The 24,853-nt window shown below is 31.0% G+C and overlaps 1 protein-coding gene across 1 annotated transcript in view; it reads left to right on the top strand.

Annotated features, from left to right (window-relative positions):
- LOC129743880 (probable serine/threonine-protein kinase DDB_G0277071) overlaps nt 1–24,853 on the top strand; it is a 329,957-nt gene that overhangs the window by 99,614 nt on the left and 205,490 nt on the right. The window lies entirely within an intron of this gene.

Genomic DNA, 24,853 nt, shown 5'->3' with positions numbered 1-24,853 from the left:
AATTCTGAATCTGAATTCTGAATCTGAATTCTGAATCTGAATTCTGAATCTGAATTCTGAATCTGAATTCTGAATCTGAATTCTGAATTCTGAATCTGAATTCTGAATTCTGAATCTGAATTCTGAATCTGAATTCTGAATCTGAATTTTGAATTCTGAATCTGAATTCTGAATCTGAATTCTGAATCTGAATTCTGAATCTGAATTCTGAATCTGAATTTTGAATCTGAATTCTGAATCTGAATTCTGAATCTGAATCTAAATTCTGAATCTGTATTCTGAATCTGAATTCTTAATCTTGTAAATCTCATTTTCATTTGCTGGAATATGATTGTTTTGCATCACGCGTTTGTCAACATTAAAATTCCTTTCATCCAAATTTTTTTTTTTATGATTTCGGATTTTACAACTTTTAGTAGTATGGTTTTACCCCTAAAAGTATGCAGCACCCTTAATTTCAGAAAAATTGTGAAAAAAAGTTTTCACAAAACAAAATCGTGTTTCAGAATTCAGAAATCTGAATTCTGAATCTGAATTCTGAATCTGAATTCTGAATCTGAATTCTGAATCTGAATTCTGAATCTGAATTCTGAATCTGAATTCTGAATCTGAATTCTGAATCTGAATTCTGAATCTGAATTCTGAATCTGAATTCTGAATCTGAATTCTGAATCTGAATTCTGAATCTGAATTCTGAATCTGAATTCTGAATCTGAATTCTGAATCTGAATTCTGAATCTGAATTCTGAATCTGAATTCTGAATCTGAATTCTGAATCTGAATTCTGAATCTGAATTCTGAATCTGAATTCTGAATCTGAATTCTGAATCTGAATTCTGAATCTGAATTCTGAATCTGAATTCTGAATCTGAATTCTGAATATGAATTCTGAATCTGAATTCTGAATCTGAATTCTGAATCTGAATTCTGAATCTGAATTCTGAATCTGAATTCTGAATCTGAATTCTGAATTCGGAATCTGAATTTTGAATTCTGAATCTGAATTCTGAATCTGAATTGTGAATCTGAATTCTGAATCTGAATTCTGAATCTGAAATCTGAATCTGAATTCTGAATCTGAATCTAAATTCTGAATCTGAATTCTGAATCTGAATTCTCAGTCTTGTAAATCTCATTTTCATTTGCTGGAATATGATTGTTTCGCATCACGCATTTGTCAACATTAAAATTCCTTTCATCCAAAATTTTTTTATGATTTCGGATTTTACAACTTTTAGTAGAATGGTTTTACCCCTAAAAGTATGCAGCACACTTAATTTCAGAAAAATTGTGAAAAAAAGTTTTCACAAAACAAAATCGTGTTTCAGAATTCAGAAATCTGAATCTGAATTCTGAATTCTGAATTCTGAATCTGAATTCTGAATCTGAATTCTGAATCTGAATTCTGAATCTGAATTCTGAATCTGAATTCTGAATCTGAATTCTGAATCTGAATTTTGAATCTGAATTCTGAATCTGAATTCTGAATCTGAATTCTGAATCTGAATTCTGAATCTGAATTCTGAATCTGAATTCAGAAATCTGAATCTGAATTCTGAATTCTGAATCTGAATTCTGAATCTGAATTCTGAATCTGAATTCTGAATCTGAATTCTGAATCTGAATTCTGAATCTGAATTCTGAATCTGAATTTTGAATCTGAATTCTGAATCTGAATTCTGAATCTGAATTCTGAATCTGAATTCTGAATCTGAATTCTGAATCTGAATTTTGAATCTGAATTCTGAATCTGAATTCTGAATCTGAATTCTGAATCTGAATTCTGAATCTGAATTCTGAATCTGAATTCTGAATCTGAATTCTGAATCTGAATTCTGAATCTGAATTCTGAATCTGAATTCTGAATCTGAATTCTGAATCTGAATTCTGAATCTGAATTCTGAATCTGAATTCTGAATCTGAATTCTGAATCTGAATTCTGAATCTGAATTCTGAATCTGAATTCTGAATCTGAATTCTGAATCTGAATTCTGAATCTGAATTCTGAATCTGAATTCTGAATCTGAATTCTGAATCTGAATTCTGAATCTGAATTCTGAATCTGAATTCTGAATCTGAATTCTGAATCTGAATTCTGAATCTGAATTCTGAATCTGAATTCTGAATCTGAATTCTGAATCTGAATTCTGAATCTGAATTCTGAATCTGAATTCTGAATCTGAATTCTGAATCTGAATTCTGAATCTGAATTCTGAATCTGAATTCTGAATCTGAATTCTGAATCTGAATTCTGAATCTGAATTCTGAATCTGAATTCTGAATCTGAATTCTGAATCTGAATTCTGAATCTGAATTCTGAATCTGAATTCTGAATCTGAATTCTGAATCTGAATTCTGAATCTGAATTCTGAATCTGAATTCTGAATCTGAATTCTGAATCTGAATTCTGAATCTGAATTCTGAATCTGAATTCTGAATCTGAATTCTGAATCTGAATTCTGAATCTGAATTCTGAATCTGAATTCTGAATCTGAATTCTGAATCTGAATTCTGAATCTGAATTCTGAATCTAAATTCTGAATCTGAATTCTGAATCTGAATTCTGAATCTGAATTCTGAATCTGAATTCTGAATCTGAATTCTGAATCTGAATTCTGAATCTGAATTTTGAATTCTGAATCTGAATTCTGAATCTGAATTCTGAATCTGAATTCTGAATCTGAATTCTGAATCTGAATTCTGAATCTGAATTCTGAATCTGAATTCTGAATCTGAATTCTGAATCTGAATTCTGAATCTGATTTCTGAATCTGAATTCTGAATCTAAATTCTGAATCTGAATTCTGAATCTGAATTCTGAATCTGAATTCTGAATCTGAATTCTGAATCTGAATTCTGAATCTGAATTCTGAATCTGAATTCTGAATCTGAATTCTGAATCTGAATTTTGAATTCTGAATCTGAATTCTGAATCTGAATTCTGAATCTGAATTCTGAATCTGAATTCTGAATCTGAATTCTGAATCTGAATTCTGAATCTGAATTCTGAATCTGAATTCTGAATCTGAATTCTGAATCTGAATTCTGAATCTAAATTCTGAATCTGAATTCTGAATCTGAATTCTGAATCTGAATTCTGAATCTGAATTCTGAATCTGAATTCTGAATCTGAATTCTGAATCTGAATTCTGAATCTAAATTCTGAATCTGAATTCTGAATCTGAATTCTGAATCTGAATTCTGAATCTGAATTCTGAATCTGAATTCTGAATCTGAATTCTGAATCTGAATTCTGAATCTGAATTCTGAATCTGAATTCTGAATCTGAATTCTGAATCTGAATTCTGAATCTGAATTCTGAATCTGAATTCTGAATCTGAATTCTGAATCTGAATTCTGAATCTGAATTCTGAATCTGAATTCTGAATCTGAATTCTGAATCTGAATTCTGAATCTGAATTCTGAATCTGAATTCTGAATCTGAATTCTGAATCTGAATTTTGAATCTGAATTCTGAATCTGAATTCTGAATCTGAATCTAAATTCTGAATCTGAATTCTGAATCTGAATTCTTAATCTTGTAAATCTCATTTTCATTTGCTGGAATATGATTGTTTTGCATCACGCGTTTGTCAACATTAAAATTCCTTTCATCCAAAATTTTTTTTTTATGATTTCGGATTTTACAACTCTTAGTAGTATGGTTTTACCCCTAAAAGTATGCAGCACCCTTAATTTCAGAAAAATTGTGAAAAAAAGTTTTCACAAAACAAAATCGTGTTTCAGAATTCAGAAATCTGAATCTGAATTCTGAATTCTGAATCTGAATTCTGAATCTGAATTCTGAATCTGAATTCTGAATCTGAATTCTGAATCTGAATTCTGAATCTGAATTCTGAATCTGAATTCTGAATCTGAATTCTGAATCTGAATTCTGAATCTGAATTCTGAATCTGAATTCTGAATCTGAATTCTGAATCTGAATTCTGAATCTGAATTCTGAATCTGAATTCTGAATCTGAATTCTGAATCTGAATTCTGAATCTGAATTCTGAATCTGAATTCTGAATCTGAATTCTGAATCTGAATTCTGAATCTGAATTCTGAATCTGAATTCTGAATCTGAATTCTGAATCTGAATTCTGAATCTGAATTCTGAATCTGAATTCTGAATCTGAATTCTGAATCTGAATTCTGAATCTGAATTCTGAATCTGAATTCTGAATCTGAATTCTGAATCTGAATTCTGAATCTGAATTCTGAATCTGAATTCTGAATCTGAATTCTGAATCTGAATTCTGAATCTGAATTCTGAATCTGAATTCTGAATCTGAATTCTGAATCTGAATTCTGAATCTGAATTCTGAATCTGAATTCTGAATCTGAATTCTGAATCTGAATTCTGAATCTGAATTCTGAATCTGAATTCTGAATCTGAATTCTGAATCTGAATTCTGAATCTGAATTCTGAATCTGAATTCTGAATCTGAATTCTGAATCTGAATTCTGAATCTGAATTCTGAATCTGAATTCTGAATCTGAATTCTGAATCTGAATTCTGAATCTGAATTCTGAATCTGAATTCTGAATCTGAATTCTGAATCTGAATTCTGAATCTGAATTCTGAATCTGAATTCTGAATCTGAATTCTGAATCTGAATTCTGAATCTGAATTCTGAATCTGAATTCTGAATCTGAATTCTGAATCTGAATTCTGAATCTGAATTCTGAATCTGAATTCTGAATCTGAATTCTGAATCTGAATTCTAAATCTGAATTCTGAATCTGAATTCTGAATCTGAATTCTGAATCTGAATTCTGAATCTGAATTCTGAATCTGAATTCTGAATCTGAATTCTGAATCTGAATTCTGAATCTGAATTCTGAATCTGAATTCTGAATCTGAATTCTGAATCTGAATTCTGAATCTGAATTCTGAATCTGAATTCTGAATCTGAATTCTGAATCTGAATTCTGAATCTGAATTCTGAATCTGAATTCTGAATCTGAATTCTGAATCTGAATTCTGAATCTGAATTCTGAATCTGAATTCTGAATCTGAATTCTGAATCTGAATTCTGAATCTGAATTCTGAATCTGAATTTTGAATTCTGAATCTGAATTCTGAATCTGAATTCTGAATCTGAATTCTGAATCTGAATTCTGAATCTAAATTCTGAATCTGAATTCTGAATCTGAATTCTGAATCTGAATTCTGAATCTGAATTCTGAATCTGAATTCTGAATCTTAATTCTGAATCTGAATTCTGAATCTGAATTCTGAATCTGAATTCTGAATCTGAATTCTGAATCTGAATTCTGAATCTGAATTCTGAATCTGAATTCTGAATCTGAATTCTGAATCTGAATTCTGAATCTGAATCTGAATTCTGAATCTGAATTCTGAATCTGAATTCTGAATCTGAATTCTGAATCTGAATTCTGAATCTGAATTCTGAATCTGAATTCTGAATCTGAATTCTGAATCTGAATTCTGAATCTGAATTCTGAATCTGAATTGTGAATCTGAATTCTGAATTTGAATTCTGAATCTGAATTCTGAATTCTGAATCTGAATTCTGAATCTGAATTCTGAATCTGAATTCTGAATCTGAATTCTGAATCTGAATTCTGAATCTGAATTCTGAATCTGAATTCTGAATCTGAATTCTGAATCTGAATTCTGAATCTGCTTTTTTTTTTTTTTTTTTGTATGTTTTATTTAGTGAGGGATTAACCTATTGTTTTCACCCTCTGAATCTGAATTCTGAATCTGAATTCTGAATCTGAATTCTGAATCTGAATTCTGAATCTGAATTCTGAATCTGAATTCTGAATTCTGAATCTGAATTTTGAATTCTGAATCTGAATTCTGAATCTGAATTGTGAATCTGAATTCTGAATCTGAATTTTGAATCTGAAATCTGAATCTGAATTCTGAATCTGAATCTAAATTCTGAATCTGAATTCTGAATCTGAATTCTTAATCTTGTAAATCTCATTTTCATTTGCTGGAATATGATTGTTTTGCATCACGCGTTTGTCAACATTAAAATTCCTTTCATCCAAAATTTTTTTTTATGATTTCGGATTTTACATTTTTTAGTAGAATGGTTTTACCCCTAAAAGTATGCAGCACCCTTAATTTCAGAAAAATTGTGAAAAAAAGTTTTCACAAAACAAAATCGTGTTTCAGAATTCAGAAATCTGAATCTGAATTCTGAATTCTGAATCTGAATTCTGAATCTGAATTCTGAATCTGAATTCTGAATCTGAATTCTGAATCTGAATTCTGAATCTGAATTCTGAATCTGAATTTTGAATCTGAATTCTGAATCTGAATTCTGAATCTGAATTCTGAATCTGAATTCTGAATCGAATCTGAATTCTGAATCTGAATTCTGAATCTGAATTCTGAATCTGAATTCTGAATCTGAATTCTGAATCTGAATTCTGAATCTGAATTCTGAATCTGAATTCTGAATCTGAATTCTGAATCTGAATTCTGAATCTGAATTCTGAATCTGAATTCTGAATCTGAATTCTGAATCTGAATTCTGAATCTGAATTCTGAATCTGAATTCTGAATCTGAATTCTGAATCTGAATTCTGAATCTGAATTCTGAATCTGAATTCTGAATCTGAATTCTGAATCTGAATTCTGAATCTGAATTCTGAATCTGAATTCTGAATCTGAATTCTGAATCTGAATTCTGAATCTGAATTCTGAATCTGAATTCTGAATCTGAATTCTGAATCTGAATTCTGAATCTGAATTCTGAATCTGAATTCTGAATCTGAATTCTGAATCTGAATTCTGAATCTGAATTCTGAATCTGAATTCTGAATCTGAATTCTGAATCTGAATTCTGAATCTGAATTCTGAATCTGAATCTGAATTCTGAATCTGAATTCTGAATCTGAATTCTGAATCTGAATTCTGAATCTGAATTCTGAATCTGAATTCTGAATCTGAATTCTGAATCTGAATTCTGAATCTGAATTCTGAATCTGAATTCTGAATCTGAATTCTGAATCTGAATTCTGAATCTGAATTCTGAATCTGAATTCTGAATCTGAATTCTGAATCTGAATTCTGAATCTGAATTCTGAATCTGAATTCTGAATCTGAATTCTGAATCTGAATTCTGAATCTGAATTTTGAATCTGAATTCTGAATCTGAATTCTGAATCTGAATCTAAATTCTGAATCTGTATTCTGAATCTGAATTCTTAATCTTGTAAATCTCATTTTCATTTGCTGGAATATGATTGTTTTGCATCACGCGTTTGTCAACATTAAAATTCCTTTCATCCAAAATTTTTTTTTTATGATTTCGGATTTTACAACTTTTAGTAGTATGGTTTTACCCCTAAAAGTATGCAGCACCCTTAATTTCAGAAAAATTGTGAAAAAAAGTTTTCACAAAACAAAATCGTGTTTCAGAATTCAGAAATCTGAATTCTGAATCTGAATTCTGAATCTGAATTCTGAATTCTGAATTCTGAATCTGAATTCTGAATCTGAATTCTGAATCTGAATTCTGAATCTGAATTCTGAATCTGAATTCTGAATCTGAATTCTGAATCTGAATTCTGAATCTGAATTCTGAATCTGAATTCTGAATCTGAATTCTGAATCTGAATTCTGAATCTGAATTCTGAATCTGAATTCTGAATCTGAATTCTGAATCTGAATTCTGAATCTGAATTCTGAATCTGAATTCTGAATCTGAATTCTGAATCTGAATTCTGAATCTGAATTCTGAATCTGAATTCTGAATCTGAATTCTGAATCTGAATTCTGAATCTGAATTCTGAATCTGAATTCTGAATCTGAATTCTGAATCTGAATTCTGAATCTGAATTCTGAATCTGAATTCTGAATCTGAATTCTGAATCTGAATTCTGAATCTGAATTCTGAATCTGAATTCTGAATCTGAATTCTGAATCTGAATTCTGAATCTGAATTCTGAATCTGAATTCTGAATCTGAATTCTGAATCTGAATTCTGAATCTGAATTCTGAATCTGAATTCTGAATCTGAATTCTGAATCTGAATTCTGAATCTGAATTCTGAATCTGAATTCTGAATCTGAATTCTGAATCTGAATTCTGAATCTGAATTCTGAATCTGAATTCTGAATCTGAATTCTGAATCTGAATTCTGAATCTGAATTCTGAATCTGAATTCTGAATCTGAATTCTGAATCTGAATTCTGAATCTGAATTCTGAATCTGAATTCTGAATCTGAATTCTGAATTCTGAATTCTGAATCTGAATTCTGAATCTGAATTCTGAATCTGAATTCTGAATCTGAATTTTGAATCTGAATTCTGAATCTGAATTCTGAATCTGAATTCTGAATCTGAATTCTGAATCTGAATTCTGAATCTGAATTCTGAATCTGAATTCTGAATCTGAATTCTGAATCTGAATTCTGAATCTGAATTTTGAATCTGAATTCTGAATCTGAATTCTGAATCTGAATTCTGAATCTGAATTCTGAATCTGAATTCTGAATCTGAATTCAGAAATCTGAATCTGAATTCTGAATTCTGAATCTGAATTCTGAATCTGAATTCTGAATCTGAATTCTGAATCTGAATTCTGAATCTGAATTCTGAATCTGAATTTTGAATCTGAATTCTGAATCTGAATTCTGAATCTGAATTCTGAATCTGAATTCTGAATCTGAATTCTGAATCTGAATTCTGAATCTGAATTCTGAATCTGAATTCTGAATCTGAATTCTGAATCTGAATTCTGAATCTGAATTCTGAATCTGAATTCTGAATCTGAATTCTGAATCTGAATTCTGAATCTGAATTCTGAATCTGAATTCTGAATCTGAATTCTGAATCTGAATTCTGAATCTGAATTCTGAATCTGAATTCTGAATCTGAATTCTGAATCTGAATTCTGAATCTGAATTCTGAATCTGAATTCTGAATCTGAATTCTGAATCTGAATTCTGAATCTGAATTCTGAATCTGAATTCTGAATCTGAATTCTGAATCTGAATTCTGAATCTGAATTCTGAATCTGAATTCTGAATCTGAATTCTGAATCTGAATTCTGAATCTGAATTCTGAATCTGAATTCTGAATCTGAATTCTGAATCTGAATTCTGAATCTGAATTCTGAATCTGAATTCTGAATCTGAATTCTGAATCTGAATTCTGAATCTGAATTCTGAATCTGAATTCTGAATCTGAATTCTGAATCTGAATTCTGAATCTGAATTCTGAATCTGAATTCTGAATCTGAATTCTGAATCTGAATTCTGAATCTGAATTTTGAATCTGAATTCTGAATCTGAATTCTGAATCTGAATTCTGAATCTGAATTCTGAATCTGAATTCTGAATCTGAATTCTGAATCTGAATTCTGAATCTGAATTCTGAATCTGAATTCTGAATCTGAATTCTGAATCTAAATTCTGAATCTGAATTCTGAATCTGAATTCTGAATCTGAATTCTGAATCTGAATTCTGAATCTGAATTCTGAATTCTGAATCTGAATTCTGAATCTGAATTCTGAATCTGAATTCTGAATCTGAATTCTGAATCTGAATTCTGAATCTGAATTCTGAATCTGAATTCTGAATCTGAATTCTGAATCTGAATTCTGAATCTGAATTCTGAATCTGAATTCTGAATCTGAATTCTGAATCTGAATTCTGAATCTGAATTCTGAATCTGAATTCTGAATCTGAATTTTGAATTCTGAATCTGAATTCTGAATCTGAATTCTGAATCTGAATTCTGAATCTGAATTCTGAATCTGAATTCTGAATCTGAATTCTGAATCTGAATTCTGAATCTGAATTCTGAATCTGAATTCTGAATCTGAATTCTGAATCTGAATTCTGAATCTGAATTCTGAATCTGAATTCTGAATCTAAATTCTGAATCTGAATTCTGAATCTGAATTCTGAATCTGAATTCTGAATCTGAATTCTGAATCTGAATTCTGAATCTGAATTCTGAATCTGAATTCTGAATCTGAATTTTGAATTCTGAATCTGAATTCTGAATCTGAATTCTGAATCTGAATTCTGAATCTGAATTCTGAATCTGAATTCTGAATCTGAATTCTGAATCTGAATTCTGAATCTGAATTCTGAATCTGAATTCTGAATCTGAATTCTGAATCTAAATTCTGAATCTGAATTCTGAATCTGAATTCTGAATCTGAATTCTGAATCTGAATTCTGAATCTGAATTCTGAATCTGAATTCTGAATCTGAATTCTGAATCTGAATTCTGAATCTAAATTCTGAATCTGAATTCTGAATCTGAATTCTGAATCTGAATTCTGAATCTGAATTCTGAATCTGAATTCTGAATCTGAATTCTGAATCTGAATTCTGAATCTGAATTCTGAATCTGAATTCTGAATCTGAATTCTGAATCTGAATTCTGAATCTGAATTCTGAATCTGAATTCTGAATCTGAATTCTGAATCTGAATTCTGAATCTGAATTCTGAATCTGAATTCTGAATCTGAATTCTGAATCTGAATTCTGAATCTGAATTCTGAATCTGAATTCTGAATCTGAATTCTGAATCTGAATTCTGAATCTGAATTCTGAATCTGAATTCTGAATCTGAATTCTGAATCTGAATTCTGAATCTGAATTCTGAATCTGAATTCTGAATCTGAATTCTGAATCTGAATTCTGAATCTGAATTCTGAATCTGAATTCTGAATCTGAATTCTGAATCTGAATTCTGAATCTGAATTTTGAATCTGAATTCTGAATCTGAATTCTGAATCTGAATCTAAATTCTGAATCTGAATTCTGAATCTGAATTCTTAATCTTGTAAATCTCATTTTCATTTGCTGGAATATGATTGTTTTGCATCACGCGTTTGTCAACATTAAAATTCCTTTCATCCAAAATTTTTTTTTTATGATTTCGGATTTTACAACTTTTAGTAGTATGGTTTTACCCCTAAAAGTATGCAGCACCCTTAATTTCAGAAAAATTGTGAAAAAAAGTTTTCACAAAACAAAATCGTGTTTCAGAATTCAGAAATCTGAATCTGAATTCTGAATTCTGAATCTGAATTCTGAATCTGAATTCTGAATCTGAATTCTGAATCTGAATTCTGAATCTGAATTCTGAATCTGAATTCTGAATCTGAATTCTGAATCTGAATTCTGAATCTGAATTCTGAATCTGAATTCTGAATCTGAATTCTGAATCTGAATTCTGAATCTGAATTCTGAATCTGAATTCTGAATCTGAATTCTGAATCTGAATTCTGAATCTGAATTCTGAATCTGAATTCTGAATCTGAATTCTGAATCTGAATTCAGAATCTGAATTCTGAATCTGAATTCTGAATCTGAATTCTGAATCTGAATTCTGAATCTGAATTCTGAATCTGAATTCTGAATCTGAATTCTGAATCTGAATTCTGAATCTGAATTCTGAATCTGAATTCTGAATCTGAATTCTGAATCTGAATTCTGAACCTGAATTCTGAATCTGAATTCTGAATCTGAATTCTGAATCTGAATTCTGAATCTGAATTCTGAATCTGAATTCTGAATCTGAATTCTGAATCTGAATTCTGAATCTGAATTCTGAATCTGAATTCTGAATCTGAATTCTGAATCTGAATTCTGAATCTGAATTCTGAATCTGAATTCTGAATCTGAATTCTGAATCTGAATTCTGAATCTGAATTCTGAATCTGAATTCTGAATCTGAATTCTGAATCTGAATTCTGAATCTGAATTCTGAATCTGAATTCTGAATCTGAATTCTGAATCTGAATTCTGAATCTGAATTCTGAATCTGAATTCTGAATCTGAATTCTGAATCTGAATTCTGAATCTGAATTCTGAATCTGAATTCTGAATCTGAATTTTGAATTCTGAATCTGAATTCTGAATCTGAATTCTGAATCTGAATTCTGAATCTGAATTCTGAATCTAAATTCTGAATCTGAATTCTGAATCTGAATTCTGAATCTGAATTCTGAATCTGAATTCTGAATCTGAATTCTGAATCTTAATTCTGAATCTGAATTCTGAATCTGAATTCTGAATCTGAATTCTGAATCTGAATTCTGAATCTGAATTCTGAATCTGAATTCTGAATCTGAATTCTGAATCTGAATCTGAATTCTGAATCTGAATTCTGAATCTGAATTCTGAATCTGAATTCTGAATCTGAATTCTGAATCTGAATTCTGAATCTGAATTCTGAATCTGAATTCTGAATCTGAATTCTGAATCTGAATTCTGAATCTGAATTCTGAATCTGAATTCTGAATCTGAATTCTGAATCTGAATTCTGAATCTGAATTCTGAATCTGAATTGTGAATCTGAATTCTGAATTTGAATTCTGAATCTGAATTCTGAATTCTGAATCTGAATTCTGAATCTGAATTCTGAATCTGAATTCTGAATCTGAATTCTGAATCTGAATTCTGAATCTGAATTCTGAATCTGAATTCTGAATCTGAATTCTGAATCTGAATTCTGAATCTGAATTCTGAATCTGAATTCTGAATCTGAATTCTGAATCTGAATTCTGAATCTGAATTCTGAATCTGAATTCTGAATCTGAATTCTGAATCTGAATTCTGAATCTGAATTCTGAATCTGAATTCTGAATCTGAATTCTGAATCTGAATTCTGAATCTGCTTTTTTTTTTTTTTTTTTTTGTATGTTTTATTTAGTGAGGGATTAACCTATTGTTTTCACCCTCTGAATCTGAATTCTGAATCTGAATTCTGAATCTGAATTCTGAATCTGAATTCTGAATCTGAATTCTGAATTCTGAATCTGAATTTTGAATTCTGAATCTGAATTCTGAATCTGAATTGTGAATCTGAATTCTGAATCTGAATTTTGAATCTGAAATCTGAATCTGAATTCTGAATCTGAATCTAAATTCTGAATCTGAATTCTGAATCTGAATTCTTAATCTTGTAAATCTCATTTTCATTTGCTGGAATATGATTGTTTTGCATCACGCGTTTGTCAACATTAAAATTCCTTTCATCCAAAATTTTTTTTTATGATTTCGGATTTTACAACTTTTAGTAGAATGGTTTTACCCCTAAAAGTATGCAGCACCCTTAATTTCAGAAAAATTGTGAAAAAAAGTTTTCACAAAACAAAATCGTGTTTCAGAATTCAGAAATCTGAATCTGAATTCTGAATTCTGAATCTGAATTCTGAATCTGAATTCTGAATCTGAATTCTGAATCTGAATTCTGAATCTGAATTTTGAATCTGAATTCTGAATCTGAATTCTGAATCTGAATTCTGAATCTGAATTCTGAATCTGAATTCTGAATCTGAATTCTGAATCTGAATTCTGAATCTGAATTCTGAATCTGAATTCTGAATCTGAATTCTGAATCTGAATTCTGAATCTGAATTCTGAATCTGAATTCTGAATCTGAATCTGAATTCTGAATCTGAATTCTGAATCTGAATTCTGAATCTGAATTCTGAATCTGAATTCTGAATCTGAATTCTGAATCTGAATTCTGAATCTGAATTCTGAATCTGAATTCTGAATCTGAATTCTGAATCTGAATTCTGAATCTGAATTCTGAATCTGAATTCTGAATCTGAATTCTGAATCTGAATTCTGAATCTGAATTCTGAATCTGAATTCTGAATCTGAATTCTGAATCTGAATTCTGAATCTGAATTCTGAATCTGAATTCTGAATCTGAATTCTGAATCTGAATTCTGAATCTGAATTCTGAATCTGAATTCTGAATCTGAATTCTGAATCTGAATTCTGAATCTGAATTCTGAATCTGAATTCTGAATCTGAATTCTGAATCTGAATTCTAAGTTTTTTAAGATAAGTTAACCACCGTTAATTAATTTTGTAAATTTATTTTTCGGCATATCGGTGAAAAGTAGTTTTGAAATTGATAAAGATGGATAGAAAAGTGAGAAGAAAATTTACAGATGTTGAAAAGAGCGAAAGAGCATTTTTGCGAGGAAACTTATTAACGTACACCATACTTTACCCTGCAACATTTCATTATTTAGGAGAAGTAGTACCGGGATAGAGGTGGCACTACCTTAACCTATACAATGAAATCTGGTTGGTCCGAAGTCTACATGTGGTGAACACGTATACTCCGGACGGGCAATCTGAATTCTGAATCTGAATTCTGAATCTGAATTCTGAATCTGAATTCTGAATCTGAATTCTGAATCTGAATTCTGAATCTGAATTCTGAATCTGAATTCTGAATCTGAATTCTGAATCTGAATTCTGAATCTGAATTCTGAATCTGAATTCTGAATCTGAATTCTGAATCTGAATTCTGAATCTGAATTCTGAATCTGAATTCTGAATCTGAATTCTGAATCTGAATTCTGAATCTGAATTCTGAATCTGAATTCTGAATCTGAATTCTGAATCTGAATTCTGAATCTGAATTCTGAATCTGAATTCTGAATCTGAATTCTGAATCTGAATTCTGAATCTGAATTCTGAATCTGAATTCTGAATCTGAATTCTGAATCTGAATTCTGAATCTGAATTCTGAATCTGAATTCTGAATTCTGAATCTGAATTCTGAATTCTGAATCTGAATTCTGAATCTGAATTCTGAATCTGAATTTTGAATTCTGAATCTGAATTCTGAATCTGAATTCTGAATCTGAATTTTGAATTCTGAATCTGAATTCTGAATCTGAATTCTGAATCTGAATTCTGAATCTGAATTCTGAATCTGAATTCTGAATCTGAATTCTGAATCTGAATCTAAATTCTGAATCTGTATTCTGAATCTGAATTCTTAATCTTGTAAATCTCATTTTCATTTGCTGGAATATGATTGTTTTGCATCACGCGTTTGTCAACATTAAAATTCCTTTCATCCAAATTTTTTTTTTTATGATTTCGGATTTTACAACTTTTAGTAGTATGGTTTTACCCCTAAAAGTATGCAGCACCCTTAATTTCAGAAAAATTGTGAAAAAAAGTTTTCACAAAACAAAATCGTGTTTCAGAATTCAGAAATCTGAATTCTGAATCTGAATTCTGAATCTGAATTCTGAATCTGAATTCTGAATCTGAATTCTGAATCTGAATTCTGAATCTGAATTCTGAATCTGAATTCTGAATCTGAATTCTGAATCTGAATTCTGAATCTGAATTCTGAATCTGAATTCTGAATCTGAATTCTGAATCTGAATTCTGAATCTGAATTCTGAATCTGAATTCTGAATCTGAATTCTGAATCTGAATTCTGAATCTGAATTCTGAATCTGAATTCTGAATCTGAATTCTGAATCTGAATTCTGAATCTGAATTCTGAATCTGAATTCTGAATCTGAATTCTGAATCTGAATTCTGAATCTGAATTCTGAATCTGAATTCTGAATCTGAATTCTGAATCTGAATTCTGAATCTGAATTCTGAATCTGAATTCTGAATCTGAATTCTGAATCTGAATTCTGAATCTGAATTCTGAATCTGAATTCTGAATCTGAATTCTGAATCTGAATTCTGAATCTGAATTCTGAATCTGAATTCTGAATCTGAATTCTGAATCTGAATTCTGAATCTGAATTCTGAATCTGAATTCTGAATCTGAATTCTGAATCTGAATTCTGAATCTGAATTCTGAATCTGAATTCTGAATCTGAATTCTGAATCTGAATTCTGAATCTGAATTCTGAATCTGAATTCTGAATCTGAATTCTGAATCTGAATTCTGAATCTGAATTCTGAATCTGAATTCTGAATCTGAATTCTGAATCTGAATTCTGAATCTGAATTCTGAATCTGAATTCTGAATCTGAATTCTGAATCTGAATTCTGAATCTGAATTCTGAATCTGAATTCTGAATCTGAATTCTGAATCTGAATTCTGAATCTGAATTCTGAATCTGAATTCTGAATCTGAATTCTGAATCTGAATTCTGAATCTGAATTCTGAATCTGAATTCTGAATCTGAATTCTGAATCTGAATTCTGAATTCTGAATCTGAATTCTGAATCTGAATTCTGAATCTGAATTCTGAATCTGAATTCTGAATCTGAATTCTGAATCTGAATTCTGAATCTGAATTCTGAATCTGAATTCTGAATCTGAATTCTGAATCTGAATTCTGAATCTGAATTCTGAATCTGAATTCTGAATCTGAATTCTGAATCTGAATTCTGAATCTGAATTCTGAATCTGAATTCTGAATCTGAATTCTGAATCTGAATTCTGAATCTGAATTCTGAATCTGAATTCTGAATCTGAATTCTGAATCTGAATTCTGAATCTGAATTCTGAATCTGAATTCTGAATCTGAATTCTGAATCTGAATTCTGAATCTGAATTCTGAATCTGAATTCTGAATCTGAATTCTGAATCTGAATTCTGAATCTGAATTCTGAATCTGAATTCTGAATCTGAATTCTGAATCTGAATTCTGAATCTGAATTCTGAATCTGAATTCTGAATCTGAATTCTGAATCTGAATTCTGAATCTGAATTCTGAATCTGAATTCTGAATCTGAATTCTGAATCTGAATTCTGAATCTGAATTCTGAATCTGAATTCTGAATCTGAATTCTGAATCTGAATTCTGAATCTGAATTCTGAATCTGAATTCTGAATCTGAATTCTGAATCTGAATTCTGAATCTGAATTCTGAATCTGAATTCTGAATCTGAATTCTGAATCTGAATTCTGAATCTGAATTCTGAATCTGAACTCTGAATCTGAATTCTGAATCTGAATTCTGAATCTGAATTCTGAATCTGAATCTAAATTCTGAATCTTAATTCTGAATCTGAATTCTAAATCTTGTAATTCTCATTTTCATTTGCTGGAATATGAATGTTTTGCATCACGCGTTTGTCAACATTAAAATTCCTTTCATCCAAAATTTTTTTTATGATTTCGGATTTTACAACTTTTAGTAGTATGGTTTTACCCCTAAAAGTATGCAGCACCCTTAATTTCAGAAAAATTGTGAAAAAAAGTTTTCACAAAACAAAATCGTGTTTTCATGCGTAATGATCTTTAAGTCATCGCAAATTTATCAAAAACTGTGAAAATTAGTATTCTTGGAGAAACAATTTCAGAATTGAAAATTGATAAAGGTGGGAAGAAAAGTGAGGAGAATATTTACGGATGATGAAAAGAGCAAAAGAACATTTTTGCAAGGAAAATTTATTAACGTACACCATACTTTACCTCGCCACATCCATCTTCATCAATTTTTAATTCTGATGTTCTTTCTCCATGAATCTAAATTTTTCATCGATATGCCGAAAATAAATTTACAAAAATCTGAATTCTGAATCTAAATTCTGAATCTGAATTCTGAATTCTGGATCTAATTCTGAATCTGAATTCTGAATCTAAATTTTGAATCTGAATTCTGAATCATAATTTGAATGCTGAATCCGAATTCTGAATCTGAATTCCGAATCTGAATTCTGAATCTGAATTCTGAATCTGAATTCTGAATCTGAATTCTGAATCTGAATTCTGAATCTGAATTCTGAATCTGAATTCTGAATCTGAATTCTGATTCTGAATTCTGAATCTGAATTCTGAATCTGAATTCTGAATCTGAATTCTGAATCTGAATTCTGAATCTGAATTCTGAATCTAAATTCTGAATCTGAATTCTGAATCTGAATTCTGAATCTGAATTCTGAATCTGAATTCTGAATCTGAATTCTGAATCTGAATTCTGAATCTTAATTCTGAATCTGAATTCTGAATCTGAATTCTGAATCTGAATTCTGAATCTGAATCTGAATTCTGAATCTGAATAGGGGACATTCAGATACCACGTGGACAGAAAAATGAGATTTTTGACACCCGCCTCCCCCTCCGTGGACAAGCGTGGACATTTGGCAAACCCCTACCCCCCTCCTCAGATGTCCACGTGGACAGATTTGAAATTGTTTTTTTTTTTCAAAAACTCATTTGACAGTTAGAAAACACTACTTTTGCTTATTTGTTATTGGAATGGCTGATTTAAAAAAAAAATGAAATAGCATTACCTGATATAATAGAATTTTAAAAAATTTAAACTTCTTAATTATCATATTTATTACTTGCTTTCAAGTGGTTTTAATTGTTTAAACTTAAACTGGAAAGCTTTGTAATTTTAAGATTCAAACAGTAAGAATGTCCACGTGGACATGACCCAAACCCCTACCCCCCCTTTCCGTGGACAAGCGTGGTAATTTCCATACACCCCCCCTCCCCCTAAGTTGTCCACGTGGTATGTGAACGGCCCCATATGAGTTCTGAATCTGAATTTTGAAATCTGAATTCTGAATCCTGAATTCTGATTCCTAAACCTGTATCCTGAATTTGAAAACTGAATCTGAATTCTGCATCTGAAATTGAATCTAAATTATGTATGAGTATGTAGAAATGAAAAAAAAAATAAATTCATTCTTCAACACGGGTAAAAAAAAACGAGAGTCATAAAATCTTCATATCAATTCCCCCCCAACGCCCTTTTCTGTACGGCTCTGCATTTTGTTGACAGCCGGCATGGCTATAGACACTATAATTTCATATATGAAATTATAGTGTCTATAGGCATGGCGGACTCTGAAGGAAACGCCCATCCGCCATTTGCTGCATTGAAAAGCAAGAAGTGTAAGATGTAAACACTGTTGCCGTATTTGCCCCAGCAGACTGAGAAACTGCCCAGACCACGGTGCGTCTTAGTAATGCCTTTTACTTATTTGAGTTTGAACCGCTTTCAGTCAAGCGTGCCGATAGCTGATTGGATAGCGCTTGCGACTTGGGATATAAAGGGTTTTGGTTCTATCCCCGAGTCAAATAAATTTTAACTTTTTTATTTTGATTATCTCCAATTTTTAAATGATTGTTGGTGCTGCTGCTTCGAGGCGCCCACTAGCAACTTTTTTTTATGCCTTAATAAGTATGATATGAATTTGCTAAAGAAAACGGTTTCAACTATTTTGTTTTTTTTCCGTTTTTGAAACGGTTGTGTAGGAAAAAAAAATCATTCTTTTGAGACTAAAATCATTTTAATTGTGCAGCCCAGTTTCGCAAAAACGTTCTAGACATTTTTAAAATGGAACACACAAATCTACGGACATCAACAGAACTCGTCGAGCTGAGTCGATAGGTACCTACAAAGGTATGTCTAAGACCCATAATTAATGATCTCTCAAATCGACCGATAACCAAACCTTTCTGTTAGAAAGGCAAAAAATGATGCATAGTACGTTTTTTGGGGAAAAGCGAACTGGTATGTAAGGAGTTCATTTTATGTATGGAAAGAATGATATTTAAACAGTTGAATTTCCAAGACTTATAATACGCTGAAATGGTGCCGTGGTAGCAACCAGAACTTTCACATTGCTGGTCACGTTTCGAATCTTACTGTTTTTTTATGCTTTTTTTTACTGAATAAGTAAATCTAACTACAATATTGATGGATAACCGTGACACGTGGCCTAGCATGATACCTTTTTTAGAGCTCAACCATGCATAGAAGAAAAAATTCCCACAAAAGAAGGGGAAAGTAATATGACTATTAAATGATTAATCTCATTCTGGAAACTAAATCTGAAATCTTATTCTGATTCTAAAGTTTGAATTTTGAGTTACAACACTTAGTCTAATATTTGAATACAAGTTCCAATTTCAAATTCCAGGTTGATCTTTAATCCGAATGCTTAATCAGAATTCTAAATCTGAATTCTCAATCTGAATTCTGAATCTGAACTCTGAATTTGAATTCTGAATCTGAATTCTGAATCTGAATTCTGAATCTGAATTCTGAATCTGAATTCTGAATCTGAATTCTGAATCTGAATTCTGAATCTGATTCTGAATTCTGAACCTGAATTCTGAATCTGAATCTGAATTCTGAATCTGAATTCTGAATCTGAATTCTGAATCTGAATTCTGAATCTGAATTCTGAATCTGAATTCTGAATCTGAATCTGAATTCTGAATCTGAATTCTGAATCTGAATTCTGAATCTGAATTCTGAATCTGAATTCTGAATCTGAATTCTGAATCTGAATTCTGAATCTGAATTCTGAATCTGAATTCTGAATCTGAATTCTGAATCTGAATTCTGAATCTGAATTCTGAATCTGAATTCTGAATCTGAATTCTGAATCTGAATTCTGAATCTGAATTCTGAATCTGAATTCTGAATCTGAATTCTGAATCTGAATTCTGAATCTGAATTCTGAATCTGAATTCTGAATCTGAATTCTGAATCTGAATTCTGAATCTGAATTCTGAATCTGAATTCTGAATCTGAATTCTGAATCTGAATTCTGAATCTGAATTCTGAATCTGAATTCTGAATCTGAATTCTGAATCTGAATTCTGAATCTGAATTCTGAATCTGAATTCTGAATCTGAATTCTGAATCTGAATTCTGAATCTGAATTCTGAATCTGAATTCTGAATCTGAATTCTGAATCTGAATTCTGAATCTGAATTCTGAATCTGAATTCTGAATCTGAATTCTGAATCTGAATTCTGAATCTGAATTCTGAATCTGAATTCTGAATCTGAATTCTGAATCTGAATTCTGAATCTGAATTCTGAATCTGAATTCTGAATCTGAATTCTGAATCTGAATTCTGAATCTGAATTCTGAAACTGAATTCTGAATCTGAGTTCTGAATCTGAATTCTGAATCTGAATTCTGAATCTGAATTCTGAATCTGAATTCTGAATCTGAATTCTGAATCTGAATTCTGAATCTGAATTCTGAATCTGAATTCTGAATCTGAATTCTGAATCTGAATTCTGAATCTGAATTCTGAATCTGAATTCTGAATCTGAATTCTGAATCTGAATTCTGAATCTGAATTCTGAATCTGAATTCTGAATCTGAATTCTGAATCTGAATTCTGAATCTGAATTCTGAATCTGAATTCTGAATCTGAATTCTGAATCTGAATTCTGAATCTGAATTCTGAATCTGAATTCTGAATCTGAATTCTGAATCTGAATTCTGAATCTGAATTCTGAATCTGAATTCTGAATCTGAATTCTGAATCTGAATTCTGAATCTGAATTCTGAATCTGAATTCTGAATCTGAATTCTGAATCTGAATTCTGAATCTGAATTCTGAATCTGAATTCTGAATCTGAATTCTGAATCTGAATTCTGAATCTGAATTCTGAATCTGAATTCTGAATCTGAATTCTGAATCTGAATTCTGAATCTGAATTCTGAATCTGAATTCTGAATCTGAATTCTGAATCTGAATCTGAATTCTGAATCTGAATTCTGAATCTGAATTCTGAATCTGAATTCTGAATCTGAATTCTGAATCTGAATTCTGAATCTGAATTCAGAATCTGAATTCTGAATCTGAATTCTGAATCTGAATTCTGAATCTGAATTCTGAATCTGAATTCTGAATCTGAATTCTGAATCTGAATTCTGAATCTGAATTCTGAATCTGAATTCTGAATCTGAATTCTGAATCTGAATTCTGAATCTGAATTCTGAATCTGAATTCTGAATCTGAATTCTGAATCTGAATTCTGAATCTGAATTCTGAATCTGAATTCTGAATCTGAATTCTGAATCTGAATTCTGAATCTGAATTCTGAATCTGAATTCTGAATCTGAATTCTGAATCTGAATTCTGAATCTGAATTCTGAATCTGAATTCTGAATCTGAATTCTGAATCTGAATTCTGAATCTGAATTCTGAATCTGAATTCTGAATCTGAATTCTGAATCTGAATTCTGAATCTGAATTCTAAATCTGAATTCTGAATCTGAATTCTGAATCTGAATTCTGAATCTGAATTCTGAATCTGAATTCTGAATCTGAGTTCTGAATCTGAATTCTGAATCTGAATTCTGAATCTGAATTCTGAATCTGAATTCTGAATCTGAATTCTGAATCTGAATTCTGAATCTGAATTCTGAATCTGAATTCTGAATCTGAATTCTGAATCTGAATTCTGAATCTGAATTCTGAATCTGAATTCTGAATCTGAATTCTGAATCTGAATTCTGAATCTGAATTCTGAATCTGAATTCTGAATCTGAATTCTGAATCTGAATTCTGAATCTGAATTCTGAATCTGAATTCTGAATCTGAATTCTGAATCTGAATTCTGAATCTGAATTCTGAATCTGAATTCTGAATCTGAATTCTGAATCTGAATTCTGAATCTGAATTCTGAATCTGAATTCTGAATCTGAATTCTGAATCTGAATTCTGAATCTGAATTCTGAATCTGAATTCTGAATCTGAATTCTGAATCTGAATTCTGAATCTGAATTCTGAATCTGAATTCTGAATCTGAATTCTGAATCTGAATTCTGAACCTGAATTCTGAATCTGAATTCTGAATCTGAATTCTGAATCTGAATTCTGAATCTGAATTCTGAATCTGAATTCTGAATCTGAATTTTGAATTCTGAATCTGAATTCTGAATCTGAATCTAAATTCTGAATCTGAATTCTTAATCTTGTAAATCTCATTTTCATTTGCTGGAATATGATTGTTTTGCATCACGCGTTTGTCAACATTAAAATTCCTTTCATCCAAATTTTTTTTTTATGATTTCGGATTTTACAACTTTTAGTAGTATGGTTTTACCCCTAAAAGTATGCAGCACCCTTAATTTCAGAAAAATTGTGAAAAAAAGTTTTCACAAAACAAAATCGTGTTTTCATGCGTAATGATCTTTAAGTCATCGCACATTTATCAAAAACTGTGAAAATTAGTATTCTTGGAGAAACAATTTCAGAATTGAAAATTGATAAAGGTGGGAAGAAAAGTGAGGAGAATATTTACGGATGATGAAAAGAGCGAAAGAACATTTTTGCAAGGAAAATTTATTAACGTACACCATACTTTACCTCGCCACATCCATCTTCATCAATTTTTAATTCTGATGTTCTTTCTCCATGAATCTAAATTTTTCATCGATATGCCGAAAATAAATTTACAAAAATCTGAATTCTGAATCTAAATTCTGAATCTGAATTCTGAATTCTGGATCTAATTCTGAATCTGAATTCTGAATCTAAATTTTGAATCTGAATTCTGAATCATAATTTGAATGCTGAATCCGAATTCTGAATCTGAATTCCGAATCTGAATTCTGAATCTGAATTCTGAATCTGAATTCTAAATCTGAATTCTGAATCTGAATTCTGAATCTGAATTCTGATTCTGAATTCTGAATCTGAATTCTGAATCTGAATTCTGAATCTGAATTCTGAATCTGAATTCTGAATCTGAATTCTGAATCTGAATTCTGAATCTGAATTCTGAATCTGAATTCTGAATCTGAATGCTGAATCTGAATTCTGAATCTGAATTCTGAATCTGAATTCTGATTCTGAATTCTGATTCTGAATTCTGAATCTGAATTCTGAATCTGAATTCTGAATCTGAATTCTGAATCTGAATTCTGAATCTGAATTCTGAATCTGAATTCTGAATCTGAATTCTGAATCTGAATTCTGAATCTGAATTCTGAATCTGAATTCTGAATCTGAATTCTGAATCTGAATTCTGAATCTGAATTCTGAATCTGAATTCTGAATCTGAATATGAGTTCTGAATCTGAATTTTGAAATCTGAATTCTGAATCCTGAATTCTGATTCCTAAACCTGTATCCTGAATTTGAAAACTGATTCTGAATTCTGCATCTGAAATTGAATCTAAATTATGTATGAGTATGTAGAAATGAAAAAAAAAAAAAATAAATTCATTCTTCAACACGGGTAAAAAAAAACGAGAGTCATAAAATCTTCATATCAATTCCCCTCCAACGCACTTTTCTGTACGGCTCTGCATTTTGTTGACAGCCGGCATGGCTATAGACACTATAATTTCATATATGAAATTATAGTGTCTATATGAAATTATAGTGTCTATAGGCATGGCGGACTCTGAAGGAAACGCCCATCCGCCATTTGCTGCATTGAAAAGCAAGAAGTGTAAGATGTAAACACTGTTGCCGTATTTGCCCCAGCAGACTGAGAAACTGCCCAGACCACGGTGCGTCTTAGTAATGCCTTTTACTTATTTGAGCTTGAACCGCTCTCAGTCTAGCGTGCTGATGGCTTATTGGATAGCGCTTGTGACTTGGGATATAAAGGTTTTTGAATCTGAATTCTGAATCTGAATTCTGAATCTGAATTCTGAATCTGAATTCTGAATCTGAATTCTGAATCTGAATGCTGAATCTGAATTCTGAATCTGAATTCTGAATCTGAATTCTGATTCTGAATTCTGATTCTGAATTCTGAATCTGAATTCTGAATCTGAATTCTGAATCTGAATTCTGAATCTGAATTCTGAATCTGAATTCTGAATCTGAATTCTGAATCTGAATTCTGAATCTGAATTCTGAATCTGAATTCTGAATCTGAATTCTGAATCTGAATTCTGAATCTGAATTCTGAATCTGAATTCTGAATCTGAATTCTGAATCTGAATTCTGAATCTGAATTCTGAATCTGAATATGAGTTCTGAATCTGAATTTTGAAATCTGAATTCTGAATCCTGAATTCTGATTCCTAAACCTGTATCCTGAATTTGAAAACTGATTCTGAATTCTGCATCTGAAATTGAATCTAAATTATGTATGAGTATGTAGAAATGAAAAAAAAAAAAAATAAATTCATTCTTCAACACGGGTAAAAAAAAACGAGAGTCATAAAATCTTCATATCAATTCCCCTCCAACGCACTTTTCTGTACGGCTCTGCATTTTGTTGACAGCCGGCATGGCTATAGACACTATAATTTCATATATGAAATTATAGTGTCTATATGAAATTATAGTGTCTATAGGCATGGCGGACTCTGAAGGAAACGCCCATCCGCCATTTGCTGCATTGAAAAGCAAGAAGTGTAAGATGTAAACACT

The sequence above is a fragment of the Uranotaenia lowii genome, chromosome 2 (assembly GCF_029784155.1).
Source record: "Uranotaenia lowii strain MFRU-FL chromosome 2, ASM2978415v1, whole genome shotgun sequence".
Lineage (NCBI taxonomy): Eukaryota > Metazoa > Arthropoda > Insecta > Diptera > Culicidae > Uranotaenia > Uranotaenia lowii.
This window is presented reverse-complemented; position numbering and strand designations above follow the sequence as displayed.